Source organism: Ixodes scapularis, unplaced genomic scaffold, assembly GCF_016920785.2.
Source record: "Ixodes scapularis isolate PalLabHiFi unplaced genomic scaffold, ASM1692078v2 PGA_scaffold7__128_contigs__length_106722199, whole genome shotgun sequence".
Lineage (NCBI taxonomy): Eukaryota > Metazoa > Arthropoda > Arachnida > Ixodida > Ixodidae > Ixodes > Ixodes scapularis.
The window spans coordinates 93,889,537-93,911,532 of NW_024609882.1; positions in this window are offsets into that span (position 1 = coordinate 93,889,537).

The following is a 21,996-nucleotide window of genomic DNA, read 5'->3' on the forward strand; positions in this document are numbered from 1 at the left end:
GTCGCGCGGTAGTTGTGGAATCAATTCCAGGAAGCTGAATTTTTTTTAAATATATTTTTCTACTTGGCGTTTTCGCAAATTCGAGAACTTTCTTGTCTGATCGAGTTACGAATGTCCTATGCACCGAACGCGAACGTTCTAGGCCGAATGTTTCGGAAACACACGCGCCTACAAAAGGAGCTCCGCGTGGAAAGCCGGAGTCAGTGCTGTTTTACTCCGACGCTGAGCGCAGCGAAGGTAGCGTAGCGTACAACGTGGGTCTTTGATTGGCCGGCAAGCAGGAACTCGAAATCTGCGACCAATAGGAAGCTCTGTATGCAGCAACGTGCCGTGTCAGGTACGCTCGAAGTCACTGTGTAACAGACCCTTCAGTATCGCCCCAACGTGCCCTCCTGCTGTTACGCCGGCGTCGACGTCCGCGATGCTCTATTGTTATCTTTTGCTTTCTCTTTGTTTTGTGCACAAGTTGGCCACTTTCAAGGTTTAGTTTGTTTCAGTCAGGGATGGGCAAAATACATGTAAATATATATCGAAATACAAATACAAAATACATCGTCAAAAATGTATTTAATTACAAATCTAATTACATTTCTAAAAAAGCATTTAAGTACAAGATACAAATACAACCAAATGTATTTGGTCTCCTCAAAATACTTTTCCAAATACATTCCTCAAGATTTGCGTCAGAAAATTCAGGGCACCTGCAACGGTTTTCTAGGTATCCCATTTTACATTTGCATCGCACACTCGGGAGTTAGTGTGCGAGGCTTTAGTAACGTAATAGAAATATAATCACAAAAAATGTAATCAGCTTGGACGTAATAGGTGAAAAAAGTACGGAGCTTCAAGCAGCTTTTTTTGTCGATTACATTTTGGTATAGATCAACAAAGAACCGAGACGACCAATACGCGCAGCACTAGCTAAAAAATGTTTTATTGTTGCAACTCGCGCCAGTTACGAAAATCTGGACGACCCCCGCATTTAGAATGTTCCAGGCAAAAATATGGATGGAAATCAGGCTGGAGAGCATCACAAGTTGTCAGGCACTTATTTAGCCATTCTGTCTGGGAACGAAGATTTCGTCACTATTCTTGCCCTGGACTAGCACCGTAATCACAAAGTCACTAAACGCTTGTGCTTGATTGAGAGACACTGCATTCGGTGCAGAACGTAGTTTTCTTCCTGCTCTGAACAGTGACATTAAATTTGAGGGATGTATTTTCGCCAACAAAATTGTATTTAATTACAATTGTATTTGAAATACCCACGTTTTGGTATTTAAATACACACGTCAAATACATTACCGAATTTGTAATTAAATACAAATGCAAAATACACAAAGTATTTGAAATACGTATTTCAAATACTTGTATTCGAAATACTGCCCATCCTTGGTTTCAGTTTTAGTCGCCTCATAAATTGTCTTTCGTAACATTTTCGTGGAGGTGCTGGTTATGGTTTTCTATGCCCGTTAAGCGTATCCCTCCAAAGACACATCCCGGCAAAGTGAGGTACTCAGCTCCCGGAATGCCACCCTTCGCAGAAGACGCCGACGCCCGAGGAAGCCGCCGTACCAAAGGCCGATCGCCGCAATTCGGACTTCTGCCGCAGAAACCAAAGACCGCGACTATGAACACTGCACCCGTCGTGATCCTACCCGTCGCTGCCCGTACGCCAACGTCCTTCCATCGTGAGTCGTATGAAGACGTCAAGGACTTACTACAGCAGAACGAAATAGTGGCCCAGCACTACCAACGGTCGGACGAACAGCGCCTGCAAATTCTTTACTTCGTGCTTTAAGGAACGGCCAGGCACTGATTCGAGAAGCGCGAAACTTCTTTGACTTTCTCGACCACCTGGAAAGAATAGGCTGAGACGGTCTTTCACAAATTAATATCGACGCGATGGGGCCGAGGACCCTCTTTGAATGAGGACACGGCGCAAACGAGACTATCACCAGTTTCGTCGAGGATGTCCTGTGGCTGGTCGCTCGCGCCGACCCTCAAGCCACCGACAAAAAGAATCGGCGGTTTGTGATGCGTGGAGTAAAGTATGACATCTTCGTTGGTCTTGCCCGCAGCCCCCCTCCGCCGTCAAATATTTTGTCAAGGAAGCCACGACCATGGAACCTGTCCTCCTCACTAGAGCCAGCGACTACCATTGGCACTCGATCATCGCTGCTTCTTCTGCATTGCGCTACGACATCAGCCGTAGCACCCCCGGCATTCGCGATATCATCCGTGAGGCCGTTCGGAAAAAGCGCCACAGGATCCTCCCCGCTGCGGAAAGCCATTCCTTCCTTTCGCACGCCGAGGTTGCGTGCAGCCTGAACTTCTCATGAACATAACGATGCCAGAGGAACCAACGTTGAGCTACGCTGCAATGTCCCGACAACCGCCGCAAGTTAATCGCCAGCACACGGCACAACCCCACGACACCCACCGTTGCCGCAGTATGCTCGAGGTCAGAAAAAACGGGTCCAGTACGTCCCTCCGTAGCGACCCTCGACGAGGAAGACCGACGTGTTGCGGACGGCCGATTGGCGACGCTATGATACCACTGTGGTGCGGCTGACCACGTCTACCGGAGGTGCCTATACCGTCAAATGGGCCTACCAGGGTTTGGGCCGAACGACCCTCGCCCAAGAAACGCCAAACGCCCTCAGGCATCGAGGAATACCTCCGTCGCCCTTCGTCACAAAGGCCGACAGCATCACAAGGTTCCCTTCCTACATCCCTCGACGTTCCACATCACCCTTCCGTCGGTTACGCCGTGACAGCCTGTCTCCCTATTCCCGCCGGAAAACTGAACACGGCAACTCCTGGAGGTAAAGTTGCCGTTGTCGGACGGCGTAAAAAGCTCCCACAAACGCCGGAGCGCTCGCACTCTGCCGACGCCATGTAATTCATCGACGCTCCCGCAACGGTTCCAACCAACTTGAACGTTGCTATCGACGGCCAGGACGCCTCGGCACACGTTGACACCGGAGCAAACTACACAATTTTGAGTGGGAGGCTCTCTCAAAAAGTTACGACGAAGTGGGATGGGCCGCAGATATAAACCACTGAGGGGCATCTGATCATGCCTGCTCCTGTTGGAAGGTGCACTGGTCGCGTCGAAATTCACGGCCAGACGTGTCCTGTGATTTCGTCGTTTTTTAAAGACACTTCCTTAGACGTCATTCTCGGGATGTACTTAAAGCAACGTCATCGACCTTGGTGAAAATAGATTGACGCTGCGGACACCGACTCCGCCTTCACAGAAACCCCAAACTGCGTCAGCTGCCGTCCGAGTCGCTGCCCAGCACGTAAACCTGGCGCCGCGATTAAGTGTTGTCGTAGTCGTCATGACCGACGCAACTACCTGGGGTGAAGTTGTTCTTGGTAGGTAACCTTCAAACGCTGCTGGAGAGAGAAATAGGCGTCGCAAGAGGAGTAGCTTAATTTCAGGATTGGCGTACTGTTGTCCTCGTGACTAACTTTCCACCAGAAACGCAACACCTCACTAAAGTTGCAGCTGTGGTTCATGTGGAGGAACCCTGATAATCTGCCGGAATTGTCGCTATTACTGAAGAATCATTGCTGCCTCAGCATGAATGCACGTCACCAGCGAAGCTTGACATTAATCCCCTAGCTTCCGGGCTCGAAAGAACGGCAGGTAAGTGACCTCCTTGCCGAATACAGCAAGTGCATTGCGACGTCGTCGAAGGTGCGCCAAACCACCGCTGCGGCGCATCGCATCGTTACCGAGGAGGACGAGCTCCCTGTGCATCAATGGCCATACCGAGTCTCCGTAAAAGAAAAGGAGGTAATCTAGAAGCAAGTGCAAGAAATGCTCAACGACGAGATAATCCAGCATTCAAGCAGCCCGTGGGCCTCTCCAGTCGCACTGGTTAAGAAGGACGATACGCATAGCCTCTACGTGGACTGCGGGCAGCTGAACGCGGGGACAAAGAAAGGCGCATATCCACTCCTCCGCATTGACAACACCCTAGACAGGATGCGCCACTCTTGATATTTTTCATCAATGGAACTGAATAGCGGCTACTGGCAGGTCGAAGTCGACAAACGGGACCAAAAAAAGGCAACTGTCGTGACGCTAGATTGGATGTGCGAGTTCAAGGTGATGCCTTTTGGACTATGCACGGCGCCAGGAACTTTCCAGCGTGTCATTGACACCGTACTGGCTGGGCTGAACTGGTGGGGTTGTCTCGTCTGCCTTGACGACGTCGTTGTGTTTTGAAATGGTTTCGACAAGCACTTGCGACCACTCCGAGCTGCTCTGCAAGCCATTCAAACCGACAGCCTCACTTTCAAGCCATCGAAGCGTTCCTAGGCCACGGGGTTAGCAACGATGGTGTTCGCCCAGACTCAGAGAAGACTCCAGCCGGTGCAGGATCTCAAGCGCCGAAAGTCAAGGCCGTGTGAGATTCCTTGGATTATGTGTGTACTACCGGCGCTTCTTTCGCGATTTCCCAAGGATTTCCCCGCACCGCTCACATTGATCCTCGCCGCCCTCCTTGGGGCGTGTCTTTCGTTGTTAATGTTCCTAGGGCTAGGTAGAACAGTAAGTCTTGGGACGCATTCCCACGGTGGAGGTATGCCAGGGATCTCTTCAGGAGGAGGTGTAAAGTAACCCTTCTGCTTGAGGATTTGTCTTTGTTGCCTCAAAATTAGTAGATGGTCATGTTGGGACTGCCGTTGTATTTCGCACCGCTTCTCTAGCGTTTAAAAGGTGCCGTTTGCTTCGGTACGGTCATTGGCCGAGAATTGTGAGATGCCCAGTGCAAGTCTGTGGCCTTTGCGAAGAAACGTTTCAACTTTTGAGGTTTGAGCCTTGGTAAGTTGGGCGTTTGGTAGCTGTTATAGAATGCTAGGGTATACGAGGACCTGAAATATACGTCTTAGACATTGCTCTCGTACACGTCTTTCTTGCGTGTGATTATCTTTATCATGTGATGTATTGGTTGTATTTGTACGATGATTTGATTAGCCAAACGTCCCAGCTGCTATTGTCCTGAAGCCAGAATCCCAGAATGCGTATGACGCCTTTGCGTTCTATCTGTGGGGTTGCGATGCTGAGATTTATGTGTTTCCTGGTTTCTTCGGCCTTCCTGCCAGTCGCGTTATTTACAATTAATTCTGACTTTTCTTGGGAGCGGGTTAGCTCGAGCTCGCTAGTGTATTAATGTACAGCGTTAAGACCCCTTTGAATCGTTTCCTCACGTTCCCCTTTTGATCCATTGGTACAGAATAGCGTAATCCATCTGTCTACACGGCGTGTTTAAGATTCCGCTTGTTCTAAAGTCTCTTAGGAATGTCTTTCATGACTGTATTAAAAAGAATGGACGACGATATCGCCCCCTGTGAAACTTTTTTCTCCGCGCTTTGTTGCGAAGTTGTATAATTGTCACTCTGACCTGGACGAATCTGACTTGTAAAAGATCTAGGGCATATCTGGTTACCCTATTTCCGATTACTAGGTTTTTTTGTCTTTTGGATTGTTGATTCGTGAGCGACGTTATCAAAGGCCCCTTTGATGTCAAGTCCATCGACCGTCCATAGCTGGATGGTGTTTTCAGTTCGCATATGTCCTCTCTCATTCAGAGCATGACTTCCTACGTGCGTGGGATCTAAATCCTACCATCGTGTGAGGCAAAAGTCGTTCTTTTCAATATGCCAAAGGAGTCTTTCAAGGAGAAAATTCTCTATACCTTTGCCTATAGAGGATGTTAGTAAGATAAGGTTGAGATTGGACATTTAGTCAGGCGATTTACCCGGTTAGGCAATCGGTACGATTGTGGCTATTTTTAATTCTTTGGGGAATTTTTCCACCTTCCCAAGTGGCGTTCACAATTTAGAAAAAAAAAGTGTTCAAGTTGGTTGTCCGGAAGGTTACGGAGCATGCGGTAGCTTACACTGTCTCTCGTGGGGTAGAGTTTTGATTGAAGTTGTGGAGGAATCTGGTGAGCTCGTTCAACATAATTGGCGAGTTTATTCCTTCCGCTTCATCCTTTTCCCTAGATGTTTAATCTGCACTATTAGTAGCGCATTTAGACGCAGTGCTAAGATAAAACTGCTTGATCAGTACTGTCCCTCTTTGTTCTTAGTGTTGCCAGTTCGGAGCTGCATCTTGGTTTGAGCGCGTTTGGGTTTAGCCTGTCGGAGGATCGTGGTTCAGAATATTTTCCATGCCCTTGCTGCGTGGAATTGGTTGTTTAGATTATCACAGAGATCGACCCAGTTGTTTGTCGCGAGTGTCTGTGCGTAGCCCTGTGCTTCGTCTGTCATGTCTTGTCTGGCTTTCTTTTATTTAAAATTTTTATTATTCTTGCGCCTTGTTTCAATGCTTTTATGTTTTTTTTTTATCCCATAGCGCCACGAGGTGTGTTTTAATCTTAGGGATGCCGTAAGATCTCTATTTTTCGTGCTTTGTCTCGCTGTTGTGAGGAGCTTGAACCTGTAAGCTCAAGTTTTTCAGACAGCCCGTCTGTTCTGCTAGTTCTTGTCTAAAGGAGTCCCAGCTTGTAATATTGGTAGTGGGTTCGCTCTTTATTCGTCCCTTTCCAATCTGGAGAGTGACTTCAAGAATGAAGTGGTCGCTTCAAAGATTTTCATGCTTGTTTGTCCAGGAGACATTAAGTTGGTCCTCGTAAAATTTCAGGTCGGGAGAGGTATCTCTCTCGGCGCTCTTGCATTCCCGTGTTGAGGTTGTCGTGTTGTTGAGGAGCGTCAGGGCTTGTTGCGAGGCTAAGGTGTCCAGTTTCCTTCCGTTTGGGGTGTTAGTTGTGTATTCTCAAGATTGGTGATGCCAGTTAATGTCTCCGAGTAGCAATGTTGCTGCCGTGTTGTTGTCTTTCACTAGTTCTTTTTAATTGCTTGGTTCCTGCCTAGTACTGTCGTGCTGTCAAGTACCATTTAATAACAAGGATTTCTGAGTCGGAGTCTGGTGAGTCCCAATGCTTAATCTTGAATGCGACCGATTCTTCTACAGTAGTATTGAAATAAGTGGTGTCCAGCTGGATGGAAGACAGACTTTGGATACTAGAGTGACTGCCATAGATTTGGGTTAGGCTTCACCTTCAGTATTGTTGGTTATGCTTGGTTGCGCGTATGAGTCGTAACCTGGTAAAGAGACTGGCCCGTTCGTTTTCTGTAGGGCTTTGATGACGGGTTTAAACTCTAGTGAATTGATATCTTGTATTATTTATCCCTTCTTGTGGCGAATGATTCTACAGTTCCACTGAAGTATATAAACGTGCGGTGTGTGGTTACGAGGGTGAGTATTATTTTCCATAGGCGTGTGATTAATCGTTGATGTTTGCGTCGTCGTTCTCAGACATTGCGGCTAGAACTTCGTGGGACCTTTTCGGTGACAGCGCGTGTATCTTTCTGGTGATTTGGAGGTTAACGATAAGCTGCTAGTTTTTGAACGTGGCGGTCTCTATCTTTTCAAATTGTTTGAATATCTGGGTGAGGTTTTTGGCGATCTCTTGTATGAGGTTGCCTCTCGCCTGATTAATTGAGCTGTTTGCTGCTATCGAAGCTTGAACGACGTTAGTAGAAGAGTTGGGTTTGGCCATAATCTTGCCAACCTTGGTTTCTAGGTTTTTCATTTTGGTTTTGAGCGCATCAAGGCGTGCTTTTTGCTTGTTCTTTGTTCGCTGGGGATTTTGTAATACGTTGTTTGTTGATATAATGCCTCATTTATGACTTTTGCCATGTTTTCTGTTTGTGGTTACCCATGTGCTATCTGTATAGTTTGAGTGCAGCTGAGCGACGGGTGCTCTAAGTGTATCACTTTGGTGCTCTTCTGGGCTGGCTTGTTGCCAAGTCCTTGTTCTCGCGTTGGGAGGTTGGGTGTCTTAGTGAGGGGTCGAAGCGTGCTTCCCAGTTTTGAGCTGGGGGAGTGCATCTCGCTGGGGTAGGTGTTTGTTATAGGATGCAGGCCCGTTTCTCCGACAAATCGGGGTTGAAGAACTGCTGTTTGTTTCGGGTTATTGGTGCCAGCTTTAGATCCCCTGTGTGGGGTCTCCTAATGTTTGAGTAGAGAGAAGCGATATTACGTCGGCAGCAGTAACCATTGTTTATAGCTGTTGGAGAGTCCCGCCGACTTAAAGTGTTTTCTTGTCAAGGATCTGTTGAAGGTCCGTAGGAGGTTTTCCAACGTTGGATTGCGGCGTGCTGGACGGCTTGGTCAACCTGATGTCTTCTCAGACATAGGAAAGAGTTGGTAAGGTGTGCGCGTTGGCAGTTTGCACAGTGCGGCTCACAATCGGGGGGTTGATGCGTGGCCTTCTTTCGATGGAAAGCGTTTGCTGCACCTGGGGTACGTGTCATCTGGCACTTTAAATTGGCAGACTTCGGCGCGGTGGCTTATATTCTAGCAGTGCGCGCACAGGGTGCTACGCGGTCGATGGGGATACAGGTGGCGGGGAACTAGGTTAACAAAGGCATAACTGGGTAGCCTTGGGTTCTCTAACGTAATAAGAATGGTTAAGGTCTCTCCAATCCTTCGTGCAGCCTGGAGCTTGGCGTGCTCAAGAGAGGGGCTTGGATATACAGGTGTAAATAGTGCGGTCTCGATGCCGTGGATAACCCCCCTAGCGTTGATTGGACTGCTAGCCTTGTAAGACTTGATTTTAAGCTTGAGGTTTAAGTAGGTTACCGAACTGCGCTCTAGAATGTTGTTCTCGGGGGTAGGTACAATACTTGTCGATGGCAGTTTTGTTTTGGAGGGAACATACTTTGACATAGGTGTCCTCAATATCTTTGGTGTGAGGCGCGCTGCATCCAAAATTGCGGCTTCTAGGTCATGGGCGTCATTTTTATCGAGGTGTATGGCCAACCCAAGCGGATGATGATGGCGACCGCTTCGGCCCATCGGAGTGCGAGACCAGCGGTCCACCACGCTCGGTCATTTTCATTAAGATCGTCGATTTTCATGAGAGCAACCGCCAGGTTATGCTGACTGGCAGTGTAATTCGCCCTATTTGGCGCTTGGCCAAGCGTAGATAATTAATGGCCGTTTCAATTCGACCCAGGGACTAAAACCGGGGGAAATCGAGTCTTTTCGCGGAGCTCGATGTGAACTCGTCCGATCACTTGAGACTTCGTCTTCATTTTCACGCCAGGAGAATAACGCGAAGAGAAATCTGACTCTGCAGAACCCAGGAATCATAAACTCAAATCACGCCGCCGCCCATTTCGATCTTGATGAGCATCGCACCGGCGGGCTAAATTTCTCCCCCACGTCGGAGATACCAGGCGCCTCTTACGGTAGTTTAACTTTCCACTTCCTAAACATCTAACCACAAATTGCATACGATGTAATTGCATAAAAATTTTATGCAAGGAAATGAGCTGACGTTATCGCGTTTCGGAGCTACGTGTGCCAAGTCACGAATGCTTGCTAATCCCTACCACGCCACTTCGCCGAGAGCTGGGGATTGTCCCACCGTTCCGGTAAGAAAATAATATGGTGTCGAACGAATATTCGATGTCGTGTGTAAAAATAATGTTGGAAGTTTCAAGTCGTCGCCTTATTACGCCAACAGCAAAAATGTTGAGAGTATGATATTTTGATTAATGTTTCTTTCATCGACGTAAATAGGAACATCGTTGGACTCTTAACTTTGACAATGTTTGTTGAGTATGTAGTTACTTGAAGCATGCAGCATGCTTTTCACGAACATCAAAGAATTGTTCCAACTGATTGTTTGTCACCCTCTTCCTTTCTCGCCGAAGCGATGGGACAATACGTAAGAATTAACAGTTTATCCTTGGCCCCCTGAAGAGTGCGGGGACTACTAAGCTTCGGTGGCGTGAGCCGCGTAACCTCAAAACACGGTTGCACATATTCCTCTACGCGGTGAAAATCTACGTCGTGCGAATACACCAAAAAAGCAATATGTCACTGTCAGCTTTGGCGCTGTTGGTGTAAGTATGCCACGACATCAAGCTTCTCACATGATTTGTGCACACGCCATCAAACTCATCGTTCGACGTCATCTTATTTTTTTTTTTTTTTTTGCCGGAACGATGGGCAGTCTTCGCCTCTCGGCGGAGTACGGGGTTGAGTAAGCATCAATGATGCCGTGTCCGTAACCTCGAAGCGCGATGACGCTTGCTTCACTCTGTTGAAGAACTCTCCGTCGTCTGACTACACCATGAGAAGCTTCACAGTCAGAGATACGTGGCGGCGCGGGAAAGCAAGTTCTCACATGCAATGCCGCATTAAACCAACTTCATCTAATGAAGATTTGGCTTGAGACTCCTCCAAAATGCTGTATTTATACGCCGATATTGTTCAGAAAAAGGTTGACTTTTTTTTCGGGCACGTTAGGTTGTTAACTTGACAGGCTGGGTTGTGATCGGGTACTCAAGACTTTTCAACGCCGTTCAAACTGTAGGCCCAGGAATACTACCAAAAGGTCAAGAAAGAACCATCTTGTGTCGACGTTAAATTAAGAGAGCACTTTACTTTCCCAGATGTACGCAAGTTTTAATTCACAACAAAACGAAACAAAGAAAACAGGTCTAAAACGACGCATTGGGTTTGGCATGCGTAAAGAAGGGGCCTGTTCGAAAAGTACGGAAGTGTGAGGTAGGCTTCCTTGCGCATCGGTTTCACTTATTTTCCCCAACTCCCCTAGTATTTCGCATAAGACTTTGAGATGGGAATATTTGCAGGCTATTTATCGTCATAGAACAATTTCAGAAGACCTTTTTTCTTTTAGCATGGACTAAGCATAAGCCCGTGGGGCGTGCAGTCAGTCTTGTATACATAACTGAAAAAAATAACTGATCACAGTTACAATTATTTTAATAAAAATGCAACTGTATATAGTTACTAATTACGGCCTGCTTAAAGGGCAACCCCGGTCCATTATTTTGATTATATGATTACGACTGTTTTTAGAGCAGTCAGCGTCTCTGAATTATGAGCAGACTTGTAAACGCTACTGAAAAAACTGACCGATTGCAATTACAATTACTTCGCATTAAAAGTAACCGATCACAATTACAAATACAGGCTCGAAAAGTAATCGAAAAATTACTCTAAAGTAATCGATTACTTCCTACACTGCTTTTCATTAAACTTTCTTTTTTTACTACTGTAGCCTAATCCTTGAAATCTCACGCTCAGTTGTTCCGAAAAAAAAAAAAAGACATAGACCGTGTTTGATTAGAGCTGAGTGAGTTACGCAAACACCCAATCCCTAACGTGAAAAGAAAATAAATAAAAAAAAGCGTTGTTTAAATACATTACCTACAAGGGGTTGGATAAGGTCATTTTTCTACCGAAACGGAGTCTCCGGTGTACCAACAAAAAATGAACCAGGAAAAAAAATATACTTAAATGGCTTACTATTCCTCGAGGTCCCGTGCTTAGTGGTTTCGAAAAAGAAATTACCATTGCTTAGATCTGAGCGACTCCAGCGTATCTATGCCCCCCCCCCCCCCCCCAAAAAAAAAAAAAAAAAAAAAAAAAAAAAAAAAACGTTGAGGAAAATTGTAACGGGTAATTTTGTAATCGATTACAGCAAAACCTAATGTAAGTACAAGGATCGTTTCTCCTTAAAGAAAATAATTGAAGCGTTAAAAATTACAGTAAAGTGTGATTGATTACAAGTAATCCATTAGCTGTAACGCGTTACGTACAAGTCATTACGAGGAGCAATTTTCTTCTCAGTATTGTGCGCATTTAATATACATATATATATGTATGTTCCCCTGCACCGAGTACGTGATCCAAGCGACACCTACCTCTGTTGCGCTAGCCGTTCAATGATAGGAAGTAAGCCGCTTTTGTGTAAATTCAAAGCCAGCGACTGGTAAGCGAGTGAACTCGTTCGGTGCCGGCGCAAAGCAAGATATATGGCGGACTGACTGCATTGCGATATTGCTGTCAAAGCTACTTTATGATATCCGCAAGCGCAATGTTAATTAATACTGCTGCGGAACATGTTTGAACAATTTGAAGGCGAAAGCTCAAATCGCATTAGCATCACGGGCCGATTTACGCTGGTAGACGTTACGGACCCATGTACTAGAACGAGATTGCGTAGCAACGACGCAGTGACACAAAGCAGAAAAATTTGTTTTTCTTTTTCAATATAAAGTTTAGAGATTAAAGCTAGTGAGTAGATGCAGTCTACACGCCCATCATTCAAAGGAGCGTGAATGCTACATGTTCAACATTGCACTTGTCTATGACTGTTTTATTAATCTGGATACTTTTATCATATTTACCTTGTGTGTACGATATGTCACGCCGTATTGCAAAGCTCATTGTTTTGTCGACTGCGTGTGTTTCCTTATATATTCAATGCGGTTCGGCTGGAATCATCCTTTTCACTAATTTAATGCAGGATGTGTATTGAAAAGCAACAAATGTTGCGTCTTTATCTCGGCTTGCTTTCTCTATATAAAATAAATAAAGCATTTGATTTTGAATCCCCGCATCAAGGTGTGTGGCAACTTCCAGACTGTGCGAGCTTCTTTTTGTTCAGCAGACATGTTGTTTAGTGAAGACATCGAAGACGACGATAGCTAGAGCCCTGGCCCATATGCTTATGACCCACAGCCGCCTGCTGACGATCTTAGCGGGGAGAGTGGGCCCTTGACCCAGGACCAAGACGAACCAAACCTTTTTTGTTGCGACGTGTAGTTTTCGCAATATCGAATTTGTCCACTTTTCGTGAAACACCCTGTATATAACTCTCCTCATATAATGGTTCTGCACCATCGTCATCTTCCGTGTCCTCTTTCCTCCATCGTACACACCTCCTTCTCTTACGTATCCTCCGCTCCTCCTCCCTACCCTTTCCTTCTCCTCCTGTGTACCCTACCCTCCTACTCTGTACCCTCCACCTCCTCCTTTCGTCCACCTCCAGTCCCCTCCTCCTTTCTTCCTGCTTTCCTCCTCTCCTCCCCCTCCCCAGTGCCCTCCCTCCTCGTCCTCCGTACCTTTCCCTCCTCCGTTTGCGCACTCTCCAATCGTCCTCCGTACCCTCCCCGCCTCTCTCCTCCATATCCTACCCCTCTCCCACAGTTTCCCCACTAAATTCAACTGGAAAATTTACCCCACGTGAACCCAACACCAATTCCCTTTCGCAGCTAAATTTAGCGGTGTGCATGACATCCCATGACTTCATGTCACGTCACACATGAACACATTCAGTTTCTCCGCTAGATTTAGCGGAACAATTTACGTAACGTGACCTCACCACCACTTCAATTTCCCGGTAAATTTAACGGCGAAACTGAATTGGTGTTGAGGTCATGAGACTTCAGTTTGACCCCTAAATTTATCGGGGAAACTGAATGCGCACTGTTGGATTTTGGGACGTCACATACATACACTCCACTCCAGTTTCTCCGCTAACTTTAGTTGGGAAGTTAATTGTTGTATAGGTCTGTGACGTCCCTTAATGCAACGCGCGCGGTTACGCCGACGACGACGCCGCCCAACGCGGAAATGGACGCTTAAGAGCTCCTCTCTAAAACTCGCAGGACGCTTAAGCTTCGCCTTTAAGAGTGGAACCCGATACCGTCATCGGGCCCCCTTCACATCGCCTTCTCATTTCCGTGCAAGCGTACCTTGTGTGGCCTATTCAGTACCGTGTCTGTCTTGCAACCGAGGAATTGTGGTTTCGCTTTGCGGCTAAATTTTTCAAATTGCTTTTTAAGGCAAGTGAATTAACTAATAAATAGGAATAATTTGACACATGCGGCGATCTTTCATTCGCATTAGATGTTATGTCTTAGTAACTTTCATTCCACGCGTGACGTCATATTTCACAAAAGCGTTTGCGCTGTTTGAAGTTCCCGCAGGAATTCATGTGGCGGTTACGTCGTGACCCTATCGACCAATAAGGATTTTCTCGCCCCGTCACCGACACCGGCTTTTCTTTGTCACGAGCTGCTTAACACTATAGCATTTATAGTTCGCTTTTATACTGGCAATTTTATCGTTACAAAGAAGTTTCTGAATCATAGTCGGTCTGTGCGAGTATAGTTGGGCCAGACTACAACGAGAACGCCTCCGCAAAGTCATGAACATTTTAACCCAATATCGTTTCATAACCCCTCCAATATCAACCGGCCACCCAATCTCACACTTTCCATGATGTAACATTTCTAACTTCAAATAACATGGCAGCGTCCCCCCCGCAACTAGACTTTACAACGCCGGCTTTTAGCACCGAGTTTGCTTTAACTAGTGTTTAGTTTCGCGAAGTTTTTCATGAATCAGGGGAGGACATTTAAGTGAATACTAAATTTCGCTAGTTGAGGAGAACTGAATTTGCGGCTCTTGATCGTTTTCTCACATCCATCGAGCTAATAGTTTATTTTTGAACCATATCGCATAGACCATGCTAAAGCATTCATCATGATGTAAATAGCCAATGGGAAATTGAATTCATTATTAGTCTGGGACAATCTGGTTCAACGATAGATTCTTCAAGTCTGGACGTTTTGACTCGAATGGATGTTTTGATATCATGAATGTTCTGACTCTGGTTTCATGTGACCCATTCGATGTTTTGACCCGGTGGATGTCTTGACCAGAAGCAGTCTCCACGACTGCGAATAACACCCTTGCTCTTCCCTAGATGTCATTGTATAAGAGTGATACACCCACTAGAGAAAATGTTTCACTCACTCCACTCACTCAGTCACTCCACTCACTCACTCACTCACTCCACTCACTTACTCACTTACTCACTCCACTCACTCACGCACTCACTCACTCCACTCACTCACGTACTCACTCACTCCACTCACTCACACCACTCACTCACTCCACTCACTCACTCACTCAATCACTCACTCACTCACTCACTCGCTCGCTCACTCACTCACTCACTCACTCACTCGCTTAATCACTCCACTCACTCACTCACTCACTCATTCACTCACTCACTCCACTCACTCACTCCACTCACTCACTCCACTCACTCACTCTACTCCTTTTTACTCCACTCTACTCCACTCTACTCTACTCCACTATACTCCACCCTACTCCACTCTACTCTACTCCACTCCACTCCACTCCACTCACTCACTCACTCACTCACTCACCTACCTTATATAGCTCACTTGTACCTTTGTAATAATAGAATCATAACAAACGTAAAATGGGGGCCGTTCACGTATGCTGGTGTTCGACAGGTGGCAGCCGTTCAAGTAGGTTTTGTGTTCTGACGTCTAACTCTAGGTCAGCTCAGTTGGTAGAGCGTTCCAGTGAAAAAGTGAGTTGACCGTAGTTTGGTACCAGGCACAATGCGGATTTTTTTCAGTAGCGCAAGAGTCATTTAGCGGTGTTTGGTGGTTTGTGTTTCCCCTCTGTTCCCCTTAATCACCATTCTTTAGGGATTATCTTTATTACTGTGTATTTCGCTGGAACCTTTGCATTAATTGCATAGTCATTATAAAATAAAAGGTTTAGTGTGACGAACCTGAACCAACAATCACCATGTATGACGATGTGGTTGTTGATGCCCTATTGAAAAAGGCCAATATGAACTCGGCTAGTTGGAAATATTGCATTCCACTGAAGTTGCTGGAAACCAATAAAAACTAATTGTTATCCGATTAACCCAATACGCGCGATGTGAATTCATATCGGAGCACAATATCCCGATATATTATGCGGTTATTGGTATGCAATAGGCTATTGGAGCACAATATCCCGATATAACTTGCGGTTATTGGAATAGAATATGACATCGCGTGCATATTGGTAACCTACATGGACATACTGTACGGCCACACTGGCCACACGATATATAAATATCGGTCGTCGATCACGGGCCCAAATGAGAATACAATATGATATCGCGTGCATAACTCTCAGAACGAATTCCAAGTTACCAACATGAATTACGTCTCCATATACCGCGGACTAAGAGGAAACGTAACACAATATTGATCGTCCGTGAAGCAACGTGCGGATATCGGTATGCCCACATATTCGACATCGCGTGAATGATATCGTAAAACAGCAGGAGTTACCATACGGCAATACCACAGAGAACGATATTGGAGGGGGATACACACTGACAGGAACGCTCCGCGTTACAAACACATTCACATGGATCGAAAGCGCAAGTACGTACGGCTGTTGGTACGAGAGACAGTAAACACAGCATCGCGCGCTTGAAATGCTAGACAACCGCCAATCCATTCAGAATAACTAACTGGAACACCCGCGGCCTACCTTTCAATGAGAAAGCCCAATAACGACGTGCTCAATGGAGTGATCGTTTTGAAACAAATGTTTACTGCAGTTCTTGTAATGCAACAAAAGTTAGGTTCCCTGTGTTGGAACCCAAATCGAACACGATACGTGACAATGTCAATTCGCACGATAAAATAATGAGGGTTAATATGTTCGACAGGTCACGTGCATGTAGGTGCTTCTTACCCGCACATTTCTCGATATTGACCCACCTTTCTGGGTAATCCTACGTGGTACACAAAATCCACCGACCACATGCGAGCACACTTCACCACGACTCTGCATCGCCTGTTTCGCGAGATTCACACACTGTAAAAAACGACGTGCAAAATACGTGCATTTGCGCCATCAAACGATACGTTACATACTCGTTTTTTGAGAAGATAAGTTTCCATCGTCAACCCGCACGCGCGAAAGCTCGAGCTTCGGAAACAGTTCTCTTCGGAGCGTTCGGAGTCAGTTCGCTTCGCCGCGCGCCCAGTGAGCCGGCGAGCCTGCGTGCATGTGCTGCCTGCGGTATAGCCCATCGAGCCAGCGAGCCGCCGAGCCCAGCGGCCCAGCCAAGCGTGGGCGAGCCGCCGAGATTGCGCACTACGTTGACGCGTACTGCGCAGCGACCGACCCGGCGAGACGGCGAGACCGACGGGTGACAGTTCGTCAAGTTCGTCGCGCACTTTGCTTGTGGGCTCCAAGTGAAACCAACGCACTTTCAATCGCTTCGAAAGGTACGTATACACGACTTTAATGCTTGCAGCATTGAGTGCTTTGGTATACACAGATCAAAGCGAACACTAAAAGAGAGAAAGGAGACATGATGTTTTGAAATCGCAGCTTATTTTAACGCATGCGTCCCCTGTTGAAAGCCTCTGGCTGTGCTCTGTTGCAGGCGTCATTTAGACTGCGTCTACTCCGATATAACGTCAGTCGGTGTTCACACTCGGCTAGCTTCTCTATCTTGCTATCTCATGTGCGAAATAGACGTAGAAACCAGCGTCTCCTCTCTTTCGGATATTCAACCTCCAGCCCCCTCGCTCCCAGCGTGCTTGCCGGCGCAAACCGTTCGACGTATTGGATTCGCGGGCTCGTTGGGCTCGTTCGAAGGGGCGTTGTTTGAAGCTAACGAGTCGCCTAAGTGTTACCGGAGCTTCCCTTTACGAAAGTCGCGATCGACGCTCGGTTCTGAGCTCGTACTTTTTTCTTCCCTGGTAGACTATGAGTGCTGACCGCTGATCTGCGGTGCCGACTGGTGCTGAACGAAGTTGAGAAACGCTAGCGAGCCAGTCGGATTTTCGTGACGCCGCCCAACTGCTCGGCTAACGGCTGCGCTCAACGATTAACGCAAAAAAGCGTTTTTTAATTTTTTTTTTGGCCGTCCTTTACCTTAGTCAACGCAAAGTAAATCATGGCTGTTCGTCGGTTGACTCCCGATTACTGTCTCTACATCGTAGATGGTCACTTTACAACTGTGCCTCTTTAATGGGATCTTATTCTAATAATGTTACATCTTGCTTCTTCAGCTTGGCACACTTCTAGACGACCGTCTACACGTTGCAGACCTTGTCGACATGTCGCTGTTGTTTGAGACAGATTGGAAGTCAGTGTGTGCTCACTCCTTCGTGCACATATTTCATGTTCAACATTAGGTACATGAAGGAGGCGCCATGAAACCCTGGAGTTTGTTCAGAGGTACCTCAACATACTGTATTAGAGTGCCGTTATGTGTGGTGCAGTTTAATACAAGACAAAATTGCACTTTGTTTGTAATATACCCTATAATTGTTCACTCCAATTAAAGTTGCAATGAAACATTGGCCACGAGAGGTAACTCGGCCAACGCTGCCGAAAAATTCCTCGCATAATTTTCTCCATGGGTAATTTTGGACGTTGACAAATTTTCTTGTGAATAATGAGTGTTATGCGCATGTGTTCTATTTTTCGTACAGGTGCTTCAGTTAGATAAACCCCAGCAAAGGCAGCAAGACAGTCTCATGGGGTCACACGAAGGATAACGGCTTTCCTGCTCGAGTCCCGAGTCTTGTCACCGAACTTCACAAAACATAGTGGTACATTCCCTTTGCTTAACTTTTTTCTCTGAAATGTGTTTTTTATTGTGGTTGTTTTTGTTGTTGTTGCTTTTTTTTCTTTTGAAAAAAAGGTAGTACAACGTTTAAACACCCGATGTTGTTTCTTTTTTTTTTTGTAAAATGTGCAGTATATCGTTTAAACACCCAAGCGTTCATAAATGGTCTCTGTACCAGACAATAGGGTGTCTTATACTCCGTTTTATACATAGCGTGCAACGCTTTCAAAGGTACTGAAGCGGTGCGCAGCAAAAATTAGAAAAAAGAATGCGTTACTTCGCGCGTTTCGTGGACGAGTGGTAGAAGGCGCTGCTCTAGCGATACTGACGTCTAGGTGGCCTTAGTTTGAACCAACTTGAGGCGCGCAAAGTTTTTTGTTTGTTTTCTCTTTTTTAGACGTACTTTCTGTGCAAGATTATGCGCATTGCCGAAGTGCATATTTCAATTCCTCCTTTCTTGCTTTTCATTTATAAGTCGCCGAGGGGCCACATTGCTACCATCTGCTGTGCCGCTTTGCAAGTGTTATTTCCCTCCAGCACAGAGTTATAATCTTCTTTCGTGCAGCGTGGAATGAGGAATGGCCCTGATAGCAGCCTTGTCCCAAAATGTATAAGACATTCATCGACAGTAGTTGTGGCCTCTAAAGTTTACTTTGAAATAGCTGTCAAGGGTTGGAATCTCCCTCTCAGTGTACTTGCAAAGCACCTTCAGGCGAATTGCGTGTGTGAACTCGCCATGCTTGACGGTCCCCGTGCTCGAAACTTTCATGTTGCGAGGTCTTCGCTTCGGGGACGCCACCTTGCCAGATAGGCACTGCGCCTTGCACTTCGGGGCAGTACGGTGCACACTGCCGGTGTCGTTACTGACCATCTCCAGGACTTCACGACCGAATTCTTCAAGGACCGTGTTCTTGTACTCGCGTACACATTGGCGATCATCTGCTTGCACTCTTTCAAGATTTTCGCACAACGAATCTTCGAAAATATCTGAGCAGGAGGGGTACTTGAGCTTGCTGCGTAAGACGCCATCTTCTCAAAACCAGCCAGTACCACACAACCCGAAAACCCGTAGCGGCTGCCGCAAGAACGAAAACAAAAACAATTTAAAGTGGTTTACATTAACTTTTCCTTTTTATTGAAAAACATTTGTGCTCCGTCAAAATCATAACGCCACTAGCAGTGACTAGCCCCGAGGAGGCACATTTTTTTACTTCTTTTAATTTGTTTTGCAGGGGACGCACTATTTTATAGTGCGAACAAAGGCACAGTCATCAATGCAAGCCGGTGCGCTAGCTTTGACCGCGTTGCGCGCTATGTATGAAAGGGAGTATAGGCCCGCTTCACACTGGGCAACATTTCCCGCAATTTCGGGGTTGCTGGCGGGTCGTTCTCTAGCTTTCCCTAGATCGACACGAAATGCTGAGATTGGGTCCGGCTCGAAGCGGACGAGCAACTCTGACTACTCTGAGATGTTTGAAGCAGCTGCAGCCAATCAGGAATGCAATATTTTCAAGTGACACCCCTGTGGTGGTGATCATGACAACTGAAGACTTAGTTCTGGTTTCAAACGGATCGTTTTTAGAAACAAACTGTTTCAAAAAGATGTGTTAGTATTTTCAGCGCAATTTAAATATATAAAAACATGTTTTTAGGATATAACTGTGCGTCTAAATACTCCAAGAAAAATAAAATTTCATGATGATGATGGCAAGTCGTAGCAATTCGGTTGCTGCGTGTGAATGCGGGCGGCCCGTGTTGCTGGTGTTGCGACGTGAAGTTGCTGGGCGACATTGTCGCGTCTGAAGCGGGCCTTAGGGAACTGAATTCAAGGGCCGTGGAGCTCTGGGTTCAAGCCCACCTGGAAACGTTTTTTTTTTTTTTTTCTTTTTTGTGCTTGCATATATATATACTTTTTTAAGTTTTAACGTATAGACGCATAATTTTCACACTAATTCACTTTCAGAAGCGCTTTCAATCACACTGTGGCTTTCTAGTGCTTACAATAGCTTCTCGGTGAGCTAATGTCAGCTCTGCAAAGGGAGAGGCATCTTCCCACGCTTTGCAGGCTGTAAAGCTGTGGCTTGCACAGCTCTAGCACGTCGCACCTCGCTCACTGGCTCCATCGTGAAGTATAGGTGCTGCATGAGCCGTGCCACACCGTAAGGCCATATACGGTCGGGTGACAACTCTTGAGACCATTCGTCACTGCACTCAGCTATGGTATGGCGGCATGGTCGGGGCATGAGGCAGGGGTACAACTTGAAAATGCTGATCTTCATCACATTTTAAACACAATTTGTATTATTTTTTGTCTCGAGTTGTCAACTTTTTAAAGGTGAGAAAGCAATTCAGCAGCGACAGCAAGTAAACACAAATTTAGAACCGCTCTTACCGAGAATCTTTTACGAGCACTAGGAAGCCACGGAGTGTAATTAAAACGCTTCTAAAGGCGAAATAGAGTATAAATTAAGTGCTTGTGCCTCAAAAATAGAAAAGAAAACAATGTAAATATAGTTATAAAGATAAAAATATACACCAGGATGACTTCAACCAAAACTGCAGTGTAAGTTTGACATTTCACACCTTAAACCACTCGGGCACCACCCAATTGTATTTCCAGGTCGTTTATCGCGGTATATGAATTTCGTTTGCAGCTGTCGGCTGCAAGAGAGATTGCCTTATTTCCATTTACTTTACTATTCCCACCAAATATGACAAGTGATAAAGGATAGAACCTTATTTGTCGGCTGGGGCACTTTGCTTGCATCAAGGCAAACTAGCCTGTCTTGCTAAGCTCATATTTTGTTTCATCACCTGTTTAGGATTCTGTTGTAGCTCATCAAAAGAAAAAAAAATACTAATTCTGACTTATTCTGGTGTGGAGGTACCCTTGGCAGTAAACTCTGCGAAATGGGGCAAAATATATATTATACGTTTTTTTAGCAAATATGCATTGCTTTAGCAAAATGAGCTACACTATTTCACTAAGGTGAAACCGAACGAGCCTCTCCACCTGGGTCTGTTTTGTGCTCTCGCAGACACTATTTCCAGCTTTTTGTGGTTTGTATCAGACTTTTGTGTCTCTCTCCGGCCAAAGCATCTGTATTAGATAAGACTGGGTTTTTTAGGATATGTGCAGGTATCCTTCGCAACGAATGGCTGCCAATCAGGAACACGAGTTTGTTCTCGGCCACCAAGAGCAAGTATATTCAAGGTGAGCTATTGCCCGCCTATATGAGTTTTATGTTTCATTCCTCTTGGATGCCATTTCCTATGTGTAGTGGTCTTGCATTAGTATTTTGTTGTCTTTCTTCTGCAAAAACACCCAAGTTTGACTACGACCGGGTTCTTTCTCATACATGCAGGTCTTGGTAGCAAGCGCCAGCCAACCAAGGCCAGAAGTTTTCTCTTTGCCGCTCATGGCAAGTGTTTTCATGGTGAGTGATTGGTGCCTATCTGAGTTGTGTGTTTCATTCCTCACAGAGACTCTATTTCCTGTCTTTATAGTGGTCTTGTGTCAGGCTTTTGTGTCTCTGTCCGGCCAAAGCATCTGTATTAGACTAAGACTGGGTTCTTTAGGATATGTGCCGGTATTTTTTGCAGCAATTGGCTGCCAATCAGGAACACGAGTCTGTTCTCCGCTACAAAGAGCAAGTATTTTCAAGGC